Below are 17305 nucleotides of genomic sequence, written 5' to 3' on the forward strand. Positions count from 1 at the left end.
ATAGTTGGAAATTGGTCTTGGTGTTAGAAATCAAGCTGGAGATTGCATGATAAAATTTTTCTTGTGGGAGCAAAGACTTGTTCTTAACAAATACCTTTTCAACAAGCCAAAAGGCGCATATACACACACATTTCTCTGGATGGAGTACTCAGAAGTAAAACTGACACATCTGTGGGAAGAGACGCTGGTAGACTTGAACAAGAGCGGCTGAAACCAGACCAGGGGTGGACTGTGAAACAGACCATCAATTGTTCCTATGTAAGTTCAGGTTAAAGCGGGAGAAAATTAAAATAAGTCCACGAGTGCCAAAATATAGCCTTGAGTTTATCTCACCTGAATTTTCAAAGCAGCTCAAAATCAAAATTGCTCCAATGGTGCGAATGACAGAGACCCGATGAGCTTTGGGATGGAATCAAACCATCATTCGTGAAAAAGCAAAAGTCATCGAGAAGACATAAAAGCAGGAAGAGATCCGAATGGATATTACAAACGACTCAGCAACTTGCTCCTAAGCATAGAGTAGCTGAGGAAAGTGGAAGAAATGATGAAGTCATCATGCTTGGTAAAGTAGAGGACCAGGGGTAAGAGGACGGCCATCAGGGAGATGGCTGGATACGATGGCTGCGATAATGGGCTCGAGCTTAGGAACAATAGTGCGGATGGCGTGGGACCGGGCGTGCTTTGCTCTGTTGCGCACAGGGTTTCTATGGGTTGGAACTGACTCAGTGGCACCTGGCATAATATTACAAGAGGTCATACCCAAGTGGGGGTGGGAAGAGTCTCATTACTTTTTTATGCGCTCGTGGTATAGAAATAATTGAGGCATCAGTTCCCTACTGAACTCTTGATGTCCTTCTCTCCCCATGAGCGCCGACACGACCACCATGGCTCAGGCACACGTAAGCCTCTGACAACCAATCCTATTGCTTTTTAGCTTCTAAGGGATGGAGACCAAGAATACTCTAAAATTAGGGACTTGTTGACCTTTTTATTGGAGTTCATAGATCTCTCCAGACCAAGCCTCTGTAAAATCTTTATGCTGAGTCCAGGCACAGGCCTGCCCCAAATGATAGTGCATTTGTCACCATGTCATGAAACTGGAGTGTCCACCAGGATCCAAGCCCTATTTTTACATTTTCACCCATGGACTCCACGATCTGTTCGACTCAGAAGAGGATGACGATTTTTCAATTTATAGTAGAGAAAATTTAACTATGCTAAAGGTCACATCTTCCCACATCCCTCGGAGTAAATGCTTTAGAAGATATATCTATATCTATATGTAATTTTATTGTACAAAATATTTAAAATCATTCAGCATCTTTCGTTTCTAGAGTCAGAAAAGTTCTAGATTATCATTTGCATTTTGCAATTTTCTTCATCTCTCTTAAGATGATAAAATGAAGTAATAACCCTTTCCTCACTAAACCATTTAACAGACAATGTTCTCAGAAATAGAAGATTGGAATTTAAACAAAGTCACCATGGACCTCACGATTGATTGAGTATGAATTAATAATTAAATAAAGGTGTTTCTTCAATATTAATATAACATGAGTCAATATGTAAGAATAGTATGGATTAGAGTTAATAGTATTAACTCTACTATTGGAATCTGCCTGGCTCTAATGCACTGTCTGTTCAAGCCCAGGGAACGTGATCTGCTTACCTCCAGGACTCAGTAACGGTGGGAGGTCCTCGGTGAGCTGTCCACGTAAAATACTGCCTGCCTCTTCTTCATTCAGGGCGACAAAACTCAGCAAGTTGAAAGCTAAAGACGCATGTTTCTATTTCATGTACACTCTCAAAATTAGATTTTATAAATGGGATTTTATTGATTTATTGAAACTGCATTCATTTCAAAGGAATCTAAATCATGATGGAGACGAATATAAAGGTGAGATGAAAGAGAAACCAGGCTTCACCCCCTAGTGTCTGACATGATAAACAGTAACAGGTTCACTCAAAGCCCCTTCCAGCCTCGATCACCTGCGTTCACATGGCTACAATCCAGCCCAAAAAGTGCTCTACTTAAGGTCATGGCCACATCACAGTGGGATCAGCGCTAGCAGCAACTGTGTTTTATACAGCGGCCTTGCAAGTCAGGAATGGCTATGGAAATAAGGCTATAATGTCGTTTATGGGAAAGTCATAAATAGAGTTTAGCAATTCTTATGGGCACTGTTCCAGCTCTGGGTAGACCAGACCGCAATTCTGGCGCTGCCTCCATCCTTCACTTATTTGCTGATAGAAGAGAAATATTGTGCATAGAAAATAATGGTAATAAAAGAGATGTGTCTACATAGGTAAATAAAGGTATATGTATCTATCTGTCTATTTATCTATCTACTGTATATATCTAGGTATATGTGGATGGATAGGGCTCAACTGAATGGGCAAATCGTGTCTGTCATAAGCTGTGAAGCACTACACGGTAATCTTGAAGACTAACAGTTCTTTTTTGTTCTCACTCCTTGTTTGTATGTTAGAATCATTAGTGTTTCAATAAATTGACATAAAACTTATTTTAAATACTTAATTACGGGTCCCTTAGTGACAGCAACTACAACAAGAAAAAATGAGTTCTGATAGTTTTGCCCCTTTTTCTAACTTTCTGGGTGACCTTGAGGAATTGTTGTTCACTTAGTCATGTAGCGTGATTATTTTCTGATCTTTGTGTAAATATTTTATTAGATTTCAGTTCCCAATAACAGTTGCTCTTACATTAAATGTATGTTTCTGCCTAATACAGTTTTATTACATTCCCTGTAAAATTAGTTACTAATTTAACTTGTATTCTTTGAGTGCCATTAGGTGCATTCGTAGATGATCTGATCAGGTATATCTCCTCATTGGAACAGCTGCCACTGAGAATTCTATAAAATACTACTAATCTAATTGAAGTCTTATGAAGTGAAATCCCAGATATTGAATTTGTTATATATGTAGAATCTAACAAGCCAATAATGTTGTATTTTAGTCAAGTAAATATTTTCATATTTTCTTTCTTAAAAAATAAAATCAGAACTACGTTAAAATGTAGGATATTAAATCTGAGAACTTGCTTCAAACCTGAACATATACTTCCTTTCAAATCAAGGCTCATAACTCAGGATTTTCATACCAGAACCTCCCACCTCCCCCCGCCCCACACACACATTTTTACTCCATGGTTAGATTATATTTATTATATGCCCCTTTTAATTTGGTTCATGAAGAAAGACTTTGGATTTGGTTTAGTGATACATTATATAAAAATCAGAGCAGGCCCTTAGTTCCAACACGTCTTAGAAAACAAAAGTGTAGACAATTGGACATTCCTCACAGCAGGGTCACAGGGAAGAAGGAGACAGCCAGGGGGCAGCACAGCACCCACAGAACACACAACAGTCCTCTGGTTCTTTAACACTTCCTTCTCCCCACTATCATGACCCCAGGTCTACCTTACACATCTGCCTAGATGGGAGCATGCACACTGGTACAGATAAGAGGTCTGCACACACAGAATCCAGGACAGATAACCCCCTCAGGAACAGTAATGTGAGCAGTGACACCAGGAGGGTAGGGGGAATGTAAGGGAGCAGGGGGAGAAACGAGGAACCAACTATAATGATAAATGTCGAAGCCCCCCCCCCCCACTTCCCCAGGGGGACGATCAAAATGGGAGAAGGGAGACAAGATGAAAATAATAATAATTTATAATTTATCAGTAGTCCACAAGAGTGGGAGGGTGGGGGAAGGAAGGAAAAAGGAGGAGCTGATACCAAGGGCTCAAGCAGAGAGAAAATGTTTTGAAAATGATGATGACAACATATGTACAAATGTGTTTGATACAACTGATGTATGATTTGTTACAAGAGTTGTAAGCACCCCCAATAAAATGATTTATTAATTGGAAAAAAAAACAAAGCATAAAACACCTAAGTTTATTTTTCCATATTACATGATGATAGTTACACCTTAATAAAAAAATACTCTGCATACTATGAATAACAAGTTAAACAAACATTTACCAAAAAAACACTAGTAGAATACAAAATGTGATCAATGCTACCTGTTGAAGACAAACCCACTGCCATTAAGTCAATTCTGACCTATGTAGAGTGTCTGGGCTTATAAATCTTTACAGGAGCACATGATGGCATCCTTCTACAGAAGCAAGGGATTCGTGGGTTTGAACCACCAATCTTATGGTTAGCTGCTTATACCACAATACACAGAGAAGAGAGAGAAATTAAAAAAAATTTCAGGCTATTGATAAGTATTTCATGAAGAATTGTAATTATTAATCTTGGCTTCTAACGATAAGTAAAGAGGAGAATCAGGTCGGGATGGGGGTAGAATGAAGAAGCATGCCAAGCTGATAGAGCCAAGGACAGAGGAAAAAGTGAGCACCCTGTGTTTGTGAAACACACGAAGACATCTTTGGCTGAATGAGTGAGGGGTTCTGGGAGTGAAGAGGGAAGACAAACAAGAATTTTGTAGAAGTCAGTTCTAAAATGTTGCCAAGAATCAACCATCCAGAAGGTTTTTGAGCCGAAGTGTTATATGATTGGCTTTTGATGAATATCCTGGCAGCGTTTTGTAGTATCAGTTGGATTGAAGAATCATTGAGGTAGAAAAGTCGGAAGACTAGACCCGGAACTAGGAGCTGTCAAAATGGATAAGGGCAAACATGAACGAAACTCCAAAGAGGTAGAATTTGCAGAACAGAGGAACTGAATGAATATGAGGATGGAGTCCGGGGAAAGCAGAGAGCGTAGGGCTGGGAGTTATTCACGCACAGTTGAAATCATGGGAGTGGGAAGGGAATGAGCGAGAGATCGTAGGGAAGTAACTAAGGTTAAGACTCTGGAGACCTGCTGAAGGAAAGAAAGAAGCAAAGGACAGGCCGAGAGAGAAACCATTCGAGGAACAGGAAGCATTACAATGAAGAAAAAAAAAAGGCATTCCTAGAAGGATAGGTAGTCAAAGACGTCATTCGTTCCATAACAGTCAAGGGGGAGGAGCAGTAGAAAGCAGGCTGAAATTTGGTAAATTTCAAAAGGAATCACTGGCGGCTTTGGAAAGCACACTTTCTGTTGAAGGGCAGATGCTAAACAACCAGGGCCAAGTGGACGATGAGGAATCGGATGCAACAATGGACAGGCTGTTATTTTCTGAGGTTGAAAATGCTGAAAGAACTGAAGGGAACAAGGTGGTCGAAAACTCACTGCCAAGAAGTCGATTCCAACCCACGGAAAATTGACAGGTTCAAAAGATAGTTCCTCAGGGGGAAGAGATATTGAAAGGTGGAATATGTACTTTAGGGTAGAGGGATGATGGAAGCAAGAGGGCATCAAGGGAAAGGAGTGTGAGGATTAAATTGGGAAAGATCAGAAAAGATGCAAGCATCATGGGAAAGATGAAAGGAAACATCGAGGCATTCCATCACAGTCTAACTTTGATGATCCCTCGTTTTTTTCCCTTTCTTTCTTTCTTTCAATGAGAACATTAGAAGTCAGGTTATCTTCAATGGGATCAGGTATCAGGCATTAAGATCCTGAACAAAATCAAGATAATGGGGGGTGGGGGCATGGAGTAGAGACCCAATGCCCATCTGTAGACAATTGGACATGCCCCTACAGAGGGGTCACAGGGAAGAAATGAGCCAGTCAGGATGCGATATAGCACCGATGAAACACACAACTTTCCTCTAGCTGTTCGGTGCTTCCTTTCCCCCACCATCCCCACTAGCATGACCTCAATTCTACCTTACAAATCAGATTAGACCAGAACATGCACACTGCTACAGATAAGAGCCCATAACACAGGGGATCCATAGTTAAACCCCTCAGGGCCAACGATGAGAATAGAGATACCAGGAAGCTTAGGGGAGGGTGTGGGGAGAAAGGGGGAATCGACCACAATGATCAACCTATAACACTTTCCCAGGGGGATGAACAACGGAAAAGTGGGTGAAGGATGATGGAGGATGATGTAAGATATGGAAATAATCATCTATAACTTATCAAGGGTTTGTGAGAGAGGGAGGCCAGGGAAAGAAATGGGGAGCTGATATCAGGGGCTCAAGTGGGAAGAGAATGCTTTGAAAATGATGGCGGCATATGTGCACATGTACTTCACACACTGGATGAATGTATAGATTGTGATAAGAGATGTAAGAGCCCCCAATAAAAGTAAGAAAAAAAGAAGTAAGGTTATCTGCAGAGAGTGAGCTGGGAGTGGTCAAGTGGGGGCATCAGAATGATGGACAAGATATCAAGTACTCACATTAAAGGTTATTTAAGTGTTGGTTGAGATAGAAAAATGGGAAGCCATCCAAGATTTTTCCTTCTATTCTAGTCCAGTTGGTTTTTGTTTGGGGGTAGGTGGTGTGTGAGGTTGGGTGTCAGCTGAGCCCTGTCAGTTCTATAAAGTAAATATATATTCCATCTATCACTTTATTCCCACTATGAATCTTCTTCATGCCCTTGTGATCTTTAACCTGAACTCTTATGTTAAGGTCCCTCTTGACTGGTTTCCCTGCCTTTATATACTGGCCCTTTCTAACTGGAAGGTCTGCTCATACCATCCTGTCCAGAATTCCCCAAACTTAGGCCTCTCCTAACAAAACCCCGCACCTCAGGGATCTGGCCTCTCCCTTCCTTATGCACCCCTCCCCAGCTATTTCTACTACTACCCTGAATGCTAACCCAACTTACCTGCCCCTGCCTCTGCCTCTGTAGCTTCACCTCTCTGCAGAGGTGCAGTGGGTTACACATTGGGCTGCTAATGTCAGGGTAGGTGGTTCAAACCCACCCACCATCCCACAGGAGAAAGATGAATCTTGCTGCTCAGAAACCCACAGGTGCAGTACTTCCCTGCCCTGTAAGGTCACTTTCACTTGAACTTGACTTGGAACACCAAAAGGGCAGTTCTACCCATCCTAAAGGCTCACTGTGAGTTAGAATTGAATTGATGGCAGTGAGGTATTTTTTTAAATTTGGGGGTTTTTTTATGGAAAGAATAGGATACTTCTATCTAATAGAATTAAACTAATTGTCCAAGTCTGAAAACTAGAAAAGATGGAATTAAAAGCACTATTTTCCTAAAGCCACTGAGTTGGTTCTGATGTGTAACAACCCTGTAAGACAGACTAAAACTACCCCTTAGGGTTTCTGAAGCTGGCAGCGTTCACAGAATCCGAGATCCACCTCTCTTTATTCCATGAAGCAACTGGTAGATCGGAGCTTGACGTTTCACCCATGGTTAGCAGTCCAGTGCTCCACACACTGCGCCATCAGACTTCCTTTACAAGAAACAGACTGCCCCAGCCCCCAACACACACACACACACACACACACACACACACACACACACACTGCCACGGAGTGAATGCTGACTCATAGCTCCTTCAGAGCAGCTTAGAGAGCATTAAATTTAGTTGGACAGTGACTAATGGATAGAGAGTTATAGACCATTTATTCCTCCATTCTTTATTCACTTACTAACACAACTCTTACCTTCTATATGCCAAGCACTGAAGGGACAGAAATTAATAAAGCGGCATATGTCATGAATTAATTACACACACAATGCCTCAGATGTAATATACATCCCAGGTTGAAAGGCAAAATATTTTGGTAACCACATTGGTAAACATTGTTCAACCAGCACATTGTACATCTATATCCCAAGAGAAACATAAGTATAAATGATTATGGACTCTTTTATGAGTAAATACTTAGTATTATTAAATATGCATATGTGTTTTCCTTATAACTTCTTTTTTAACCAGCTTTCTCTTTCAGAACTTATGAGTTGTATCTTTGGCTCTTTTTTGCAAATGGTGCTTCATGACCTCTATTTGTATGTTCTAGGGGGATTTTAAGGAAATACATTGACAAAATAGAATAATTTCATCATCTATAAAATAACTCAATACAAGTTCAGATAACCTTATTTAAACCAAAACAAAAACCAAACCCACTGTCATTGAGTCAATTCCGACTCATAGTGACCCTATAGATCAGGGACATTACAGCCAGGTGGTGTAATGGTTACACATTGGCAGCTAACCACAACGTCAGCAGTTCAAACTCAGCAGCAGTTCCTCAGGAGAAAGATGAGGCTTTGTGCTCCTATAAAGAGTTCCCATCCCAGAAACTCACAAAAGCATTCTACCCTGTCCTGTAGAGTAGCTGTCAGTCGAAATCAACTCCCTGGCAGTGAGTTTGCTCGGTTTCATGACCTTATCTGTTTTATTAAATGTGTGTTCAATTTTGAGGACCTCTTTTATTTAGAAATTCCCTTTAAAGAAGAAAATGTGCATTGAATCGTCCAGGCATCCAGACAACAGAAAGAAGCCTATGACCCGGTTAGTGTTCTGGAAGATATTACCATCTTCGGTGGAGAATGACCATCATGCCCTCCCCTCTCATGCCCTTCTGCTTTCCTTCAGTTTCCTCCTATCCCTTCCTTTTCCTCCTCCTGCTTCTCGTCTTCATCCTAAGCCCCCCCCCCCTCCTTCTGCTCGCTCTCTGCCTGGTCCTGTCACTCCACACGTCCTTGTGGTTTATAGTACTAACCGATGTGGCTGATGAGAAGCCTAAAGCATGGCAGGATCCCAGAATAATATTGACTCGCTAAGCAGAGTTTACTGTCGGAATGATTAGTAATAAAAGATACTTGATGATAATTGGATTCTTATAGAATCACTCCCCCCCCATCGTATTTGACTAAACACCTCTCGACAGCCCCCTCCTTCCCGGACTGCGGGGTGAATAAGTGCATGCACAAAATAAAATGCACATTGCCGCGTATGTGCCCAATTTCCCTCAGGCCCACAGAGAAACTGATTTGCATATCGTTTAATTATTTTCCTATGTGTTCTTGAATCGTCGAGGCAATCTAGTTGTCATAACATCAGTTATTTTTAATCTGCGTTAATTTCTTCTGACTAGGAACGTCATGCATTGTAACTGTAGAAACCTTGGCAAATGCAGAAGAGTCTATCATACAGAGAAAGCCATAGCTGTACTCTCTCATCCAGACACATTGATACAGCCATAAAGCAGCTCTCTTAGGAAGAAACCAAAGCCAAACAAAGGCCAAGTCATGACCATCAAGGCAGTTTGGACTCACAGTGACTGTCTAGTACAGATTAGAACTGGCCCTTGCTTTTCCAAGGCTATAAATCTTTGTGGAAGTAATAAACCTCTTTTTCCCCCCCTCAGAGTGGTTGGTGGTCTCAAACTGCTGGTCTTGTGGTTAGAAGCTTAATGTGTAATCCACTAAGCCGCTAAGGCTCCTCGCTCCTCAGTATTTAGAATATACTATTCATCAGGACAAAATGTTCTCTCATGCCTCTGGGTAGTCAGTCATACCCTTGTGCCCCCATCCCTGGCAACAGCTCCTCTGAGTCCTGCCCTTATAGATTTGTCTTTTCCAGAAAGTCTTACAAATGGAATCACACGGCAGGCCTCCTTTGTGTATAACTTCTTTCACTTAGCGGAGTGCTTTCAAAATCTATCCATGTCATTGCATGTCCTAATGATCCATCTGTAATGAGGAACATTCCGGTATATGTACACACCACCGTTTGGATGTCCAATCACCAAGTGATGGGCATTGGGCTTATTTCCAACCGAGAGCTTTTAGGAATAAAGCTGCCCATGGCATTTGCACCGAGACCTGTCTTTAGATGGACATCTTCATTCCTTTGGGGGTAATTAGCTGACAGTAGAGCCCGGGGGGTGTAGTTACAGTCTTGGAAACCCACAGAGGCAGTTCTAGCCTGTCCTACAGGGTCACAGTGGGTTGGCATCAACCCAATGGCAGTCAGTCAAGTCAAGGACCTGCCAGTAAACGTTCTGTGTCGCATAATGAGTATATTTAGTTATTTTCCAACATTTGTGCCCCATTTGTATTCTCCCTAGTAACATGAGCTTCACATCCTCACTGGTACTAGGTACTGTAGATGTCAAAGGAAAAGTTATTCTCATCTTAATATATGTACTGAGGTGTCTCATTGTTTCATTTGGCTTTGAGGAAAGCTTCCCTCCTTTTCAATATAGGCATTGCCTCTCTACCCACTGACAGATGCATATACTTTTATATCCTAAATTTTTATCAACATATGTGTACAAGCATTAATTCAAAGATATCCAAAGTAAAAGGAAATGTTTGGATCTAACAAGAATTCACAAACACAACTCTGGAAAATATCTTCATGATAATTTGCGTTTTTTCCACCTTTATCTGAGATATTCTTTAGCCAGCTAACGCCAAAAAAGAAAATATTAACACCAGAGATCAAATTGTACAAATTTACATTAAAAGAGTAAGCACACAAAGTCAGCATCGCAATACTTCCTGCCCATCCTCTTTCCTCAGTCTCACCAGGGGTTATTGTGGCTCAAGTCCCAGCCATCAAAGCATTGTAATGGAGCTATCATATTAGCACTGAACATAATTATCTTAAAATGTTTAACTTTTTAATATTTCTCTAAGGTGTTAGTAACACCATCTTTTGACCTATTTTATGTAAATCACAAAGTATTTACTAGGTGTATTATTTCAGGCATGGATTCAATAAGCAGTAGAAAATCATTAAACTTCAATGAGAATAAAAGTTCATTAAGTGAAATTGTTTCACTTTATTAGCATACTGGGTCTGTAGTCTCTTTAATAGCACTGTGTGTACATTAAATTGTAAAAACTGTGGGTTTTGCTTAATAGAAGGTGCTACTTAAGTTAACAATATAGTCCATTTGATCATTTTTTTTCTTTCAGTATATTATACTTAAAAAGTTAGACATTGACTATAATCTTAAGAATACTTTCTTAATTCCTATTACAATACCCACCTAATTTTTCTCACTGGGACACTTCAGCCTAAGTACATAACCAGTTTTAATTAGGAATTTTAAAATGGTGAAATGGAATTCTCATCCCTAGGACTTCTGATTTTTGCCACTCACCCCAAAGAGAGCACGGAACAGATGCAATGACTCAGATGGATGGGAAGACAGCCTGCCATGCCAGGGGCCACCCATTCCAAACGACGTGATTTGGGGAAGTAACCTTGACCCATTTCAGTCCAAGTACAAATATCCGTCATTTATTACATTCCAGACAGGATCCATTACTCACGATGGAGGGCCAAATTAACTTTAATGTTAGACTCTTTGCAAGACATTCCATAGCTAGCAATAACATTAAGATAATGCTGTTAAAATAAGAATTTCAATTATAAGGCAGATGAGACTGAAAAACATGACAGCCTTAATGAGCAGTAGGAGTTGGTATTCACTGTTAAGGAGCACAGTTAGCCCAGATAGGAAAGAAACAAAACACAGCCCGCAACCTTTCCTGTGGTGTCTTATCACTCTCTGCTGATAACAGCTTTGGGTTTGAATTATTTCTATTCCTTCATCCAGACTGGGCCTAGGAGGATGAGCCTGTGAATCTATAAAGTGCAGCTGGAGCACCTCCTTGTCTAGAATGCTGCCCTTCTTGCAAATAGCTGAAAGCGCTTTCTCCTATTTCACTCTCCTCGACGCTTCACTATGAGGGAAAGGGGATCAAGGTGCTGGCTGATGCTTCTTGCAGGTGGGAAAACTGGATCTGTAACTCAGTGGGCGTCCCGGGACCAGATTCCAATCATTTGGCAGGTCCCCCAGGGCTTCTCCCGAAGACCGATTTTAAAGGAAACCTGGCTAAGGCATACGACCCAGGTACAGAAATCAAGCAACATGTAGCATGGAGCCACAGAACAAGCACATGGATGTCATTTTGAGTACTGAGGTGCACCTGCCCCAAGCCATGGTATGTTCAGTCACCTCACAGACATGTGAAAGTTGGACAGCAAAATAAGGGAGACTGAAGAGAAATGGATGCATCTGAATCATGGTGTTGGCAAAGAATATTGAAAGTTCCCAGGACTCCCAGAAGGACAAACAAATATGTCTTGGTGGAAGCACAGCCCGGATGCTCCTTAGAAGCAAGGGAGGCCAGACTTCCCCTTTCGTGTTTTGGACATGTCATCAGTAGAGATCAGCCCCAGGAAAAAGGCATCACACGTGGTAAAGTAAAGGGGGGAGGGTGTAAAAAAGAGGAAGAGCCTCGACAAATTGGACTGACGTGGTAGCTCCAACAATGGGCTCAAACACGACCATTGGGAGGATGGCCCAGGACCAGCCACTGTATTCTTGGGTCGTGCAGAGTCTGAACTGGCTGGCTAGCCCTAACAACAACAACCGTTTGTTCCTTGTGGTTTTCTTACTCGATGTGATCTTCCCTGAGACTCTGCCGCATCCTTTTGCAGCGGTACCGAGAGGGAGAACCAGCGAGACTAGATGGTAGGGTGAGTTGACAGAAGAAAATGAACACGGGGGATAGCTATCCGTTGTTTGCAGCCCCACAACAGGTCACTCCTCCAGTGGCTGTCCCTGCCAGCCTTGCTAGTCAGGCCTACAAGGTTTGCACAGTGTAGTGGGATCATTGCCTTCTCAGTGTGGTTATCCCAGAAACGCACCCCCCCCCCCCCAGCCACCCAACAACGTTGGAGCCAGGAATTCAAGCAGTTCGTGTTGTTTCCACAAAAAACTGAGCATTCGCATTTCCATCCCAAATACTCTGAAGCAGAGTCTACTGGTTGACAAGCTTCTTAGAACTCTCCAGGTGACTCCTGCATCTACTTCAGAATCCCCTAGCGATCTGACTGAAAGGAAGATTCTGATTCGGTATAGCTGAGAGAGAAACGCAAATTCGCAGCAGGGGGTGAACTAGAACGAACTCGTTCAAAGCAAACGTATTTGCCTTGAAGCTTCTTGACTCTCTTCTGCGGTGGAAGGTTGGGTGGCCAACCTGCTCCTGCAGATTTAGAACTAATTTGGTTAATGTTAGTGAGAAAGCAGCCCTGGTGGTGCAGAGGTCAAGTGCTCGGCTGCTAAGTAAGCGGGTGTGGTTCAAACCCACCTGCTGTTCCACAAGCGTGAGATGTGGTTGTGAAAGATGGCAGCCTTTCAAGGAGCAGTGTCACGGGGCCATTTGGTAATATTTTAAAACACCAAACTCGCCACTTTCCAGTCCATGCTGACTCAGGGTGACCCCCCGTGAGTTACAGGAGTAGAAAGCCCTGTCTTTCTCCCACTGAGTGGTTTCCAGCTGCTGACGAAGCAGATAACAGCCCAACTCATAACCACTAGACCACCAGGGCTCCTCAGCTTACAAAACGCATGATCTACATCCTAGTGAAATGAGTAACCTCTAGAGCAGCGGTTCTCAGCCTGTGGGCTGTGACCCCTTTGGGGATCGAACGGCCCTTTCACAGGGTTGTCCGATTCATAACAGTAGCAAAATGACAGTGATGAAGTAGCAACAAAAATAGTTTTATGGTTGGGGGAATCACCACAACATGAGGAACTGTATTAAAGGGCCGCGGCAGTAGGAAGGTTGTGAACCACTGCTCTAGGGTCTTAAAAGCCCACAAGTGGCCATCTAAAACCCAACAGCCAATCCAAACCAACCACACTCTCATCAAGTCAATTCTGACTCCTAGCACCCCGTTAGTACAGGGCAGAATGCCTCTGTGGGGGGTTGAGACCTTAGCTCTTTATGAGAGTAGGAAACCTTATCTTTCTCTAGGAAGTCTGGTGGTTTTGAACTGCTGTCCTTGTAGTAAGCACCCCAATGCATAACCCACCACACTGCCAGGGCTCCTTAAGACATAACTACAGGTCTCGACCCACCAGAGCAAAGGAATAAGGAGCACAGAGAAGGAGTAAGTCTGCATGATTCACAACTGTATCTACCAGAAAAACTACATGGTACCTAGGTCCATGTAGACCCTTTGACCAAGATCATAATGGTGGGTCCTGGATAAAATTGGAGAGCAATAGGGAGGAGAACACAAATTCATTTTCAGAAGAAATCCAGAGAAACTGAAATGGCAGAGAACAGCAGACTCCCTGGGGGACACTCTTTAACTCTAGAGGTGAGCCATCCCTTGAGATCATTTTTAGGTGAAATAGCAGCACGCTACACAAAATAAAAGATGTTACCCCTAAGATCTGTGCACCCTGCTTTAAAGCCATCAATGAGAGCAACCCAAACCAAACCAATCCAAACTCACTGCCACCCTGTCAGTGCTGACTCACAGCGACCCCTGGGTGTTTCCCAGACTGTAACTCTTTACTGGACTAGAAAGCCCACTCTTTCCAGTCTCCCACCTGAGGAGCTGCTGGTGGTTTCGAATTCCCAACCTTGAGGATCGCAGCCCAAAGTGTAACCTCTACGCCACCAGGGACCCCTAGGGGCGCAAGAGGTCATCAGTTGCTCCAAAGTAGAGATGGGAAGATGGGAGGTCCAGAAACCCAAGTACCGGAAAGGGAAGGCAGAGAGTGAAGGTGGGCCCCCTCTGATTAATGGGATTAATGGCATCCCGCAATTTGTATGGCAGCTGACCAATGGCAACTGACTTGCTCTGTGAATTTTCATTAAAAAATCAATAAAATTGTATTTATTTATTTGTTTGTACTAAAAGTTCATTTTATTGGGGGCTCTTATAGCTCTTATATCAATCCGTACATCAATTGTATCAGGCATATGTGTTGCCATCATTATTTTCTAGACATTTACTTCTAATGAGTCCTTAGTATCAACTCCTCTTCTCCCCCCCACCCCGCAATAACCCCTTGATAAATGATAAATTATAATAAAATATTGTGTTTTAAAAAGCCCAGCCTTGGGGACCCACTGAGGGTCGTGAGTTGGAACCGACAGGCCAGCGTGGTGTTTCCATCGTGAGCTACTCCTTCTGGCCTTGTCACTGTGAATTGTTGCCTTTGATACTCTTTCCTCACTTTGCATCCTTCCATTTCACATGCAATTGGAGACCTCTCTTTATATAAAGAATAAAGCCATGTGATTAGCTGGCTGCTTTATAAAACCTGGAGCCCTTTCCTCTGTCTGCAAAGGCCTAAAGATGGTTTGGGTTTCAGTTCACCTTAGCTGTCAGTACGTATTCACCACCTATGCAATTAATATGAGCATTTTCCTTCATTTCATTATAAATATATTTCTCATAAAGAATGTTCATTCGTATTGCTTGCTCTAAAGCATGACCAATTTTCGTAGTCTTTACTACAATATGCTGTATAATACCCATAATGCTTGTGCTGTCAACTCTCGTATTTACTTAATCTGTCATCGAAGGGAGCATGGCTGATGCCTTTAAGTGAACCAATCGATTACATAGCATTATGTTTAGCTTCCACAAGCAGCAATTTCCTTTGCTCCCCGAGGAACCTTAATTCTGGAAATGAGCATTCCATCTAGATTCGGAATGTTCACTTATTAAGTGCAAACGTATTTTAGCTTACATGATCTATATTTAAATGATAGCTCCATAGAGTAACAATAAAACATATCAGATTCTTTATCAGAATCTATGATGATTTAAAATATAATCACTATGAGATTGATGTAAATTGCAAATATCATAACTCTTTCCACATGAACCACTGAACTGAAATGGAAATCATTATTAAGAGCTCAGCATATACCCTCATGATCTGGTATGGGGACCAGGAGATATAGTTGTACAAGTATAATGCAAGGTAGATATTGAGAATGCCCAAAAGTGAGCTGTGATGAGAGTTCAGACAAGACACCCCGAATCTCGTAAGACATTTCCACAATCAAGTGCAATATATTATGACATAAAGTTTGCATTATGTGGGCATTTAATAGATGGTATGTTCTCAATGAATATTTGCTTTGTTCCAAAAAGGACAAGAAAAGCATATATTTATACAGATCGACCAATTAGCAGGGTTTTTTGTCTGTGTATAATCATACTCCCCAGCCTTGAAATGTTTATATCTAATATCATTAAGTAGGTAGAGTTTGCTGAAGATAGATAAACTTACTACTATTTGGCCTTGCAGTAGATAAGGGAACATTTAGAGTCTCCATAAATTCCAATCTGTTAGCTATCTAACAGCACATCTTGTAACCTTAAAAAAAAATTCCACCCATAGATCTCATCCTCTTAAACACCATCTCAGTTGTGAAATTTTAAAATCATCACAATGTATTCATAACATTTAATTGTGTAAATCATATGTGTAAGTAATTATTCAGTCATTACCATTAAGTCTTACAACTCAAGATTTTTACTGTGGAGGGAAAATATTCTGTTGGTTTTGCCTCCTCCAGAGACTCTTTAACTCCATTGACAGTGTTACTTTATTAATGATAATAAGAGCCGAAAGTAAAGATACTGGACTAAAACACAGTTGGCAACGGCTAGAATAAAATTAGCAATGATTTTAATAAATGAATTTGTCTTTTAATTTTTTTGGAGTATACGTACTGAGTGTCCCCATGAAAAGTAATAATACCTGTTTTAGTACATGGTATTATTTCTCTAATCGATGGCTCATACTTTAACACATAGAAGAATTGCTAGATTCTTTCCCTGAACTCTGAAGCTCACATGCTTGGCACACCGTGTGAGTTGGGAGTTTGTACTGAGACGAGGGATATCTTTTCCACAAAATGCATCATCATTCTTTGCCTTTGATTTGTTTTATCAATGAAATCTATAGAAACAAAATATTTTCAACAGTTTAATAAACTGAGTGGTCCAAAGACAGGACTTTACTGGATGAATGAGTGTGATTAAGGGTTACAGAAAAACTGGGAGACTTAATCATTGTGTGACATTGCGTGAGTTTACCTACAGCAAGATTTTTTTTTCTTCTTTTAGAAAATGGAAATAAAAATGCCTACTCCAAAGAATTTAGTGAGCATGAAATGAGAAACGCAGATGGTCATTGTTGACATTATTGATGGCATATTAGCCATGGCATTTCTGGATTACCTAACTATATGCCCTTTATATTTCAGTTCTTGTGCTTAAAATGCATGGTGGTAATTACTTCTTCTAGAAGAATTAACGAGACTCGTCTCAGGGAGGGGAGATTACAGATGCCCCAAGAATTCAACTCTTCCAAGATTCTGCTCCATTTTCCCCCCACTCCTGTATTGAGGGTGCTCCCTCACATCCTGGGTTTTGTTACTCACTGAAATGTCCCACAATTCCCAAACTTTAAAGAAATGGTTCACCTACTGGTGGGGGCTGTTCAGCCCCATTGGGAAGGTCAGTTAGAAACAAGCCAAATGCTGGGTCTCAAGCCAGAGGCCAACAATATTCGAATGTCACAGCTGGTCTTGCTTCTACCAAAGCCGCACCTGGAACTAGAGGTCTGGCTTAACAGATAAGGTGTGGCACAGTTGTACCCTGGCACCAGCT

The 17305-nt window shown here is 41.6% G+C and overlaps 1 protein-coding gene across 8 annotated transcripts in view; it reads left to right on the forward strand.

Annotated features, from left to right (window-relative positions):
* Positions 1-17305, forward strand: part of ATRNL1 (attractin like 1) — a 647203-nt gene that overhangs the window by 399155 nt on the left and 230743 nt on the right. The gene's annotated exons all lie outside the window — the stretch shown is intronic.

The sequence above is a fragment of the Tenrec ecaudatus genome, chromosome 16 (genome assembly GCF_050624435.1).
Source record: "Tenrec ecaudatus isolate mTenEca1 chromosome 16, mTenEca1.hap1, whole genome shotgun sequence".
NCBI classification, from domain to species: domain Eukaryota; kingdom Metazoa; phylum Chordata; class Mammalia; order Afrosoricida; family Tenrecidae; genus Tenrec; species Tenrec ecaudatus.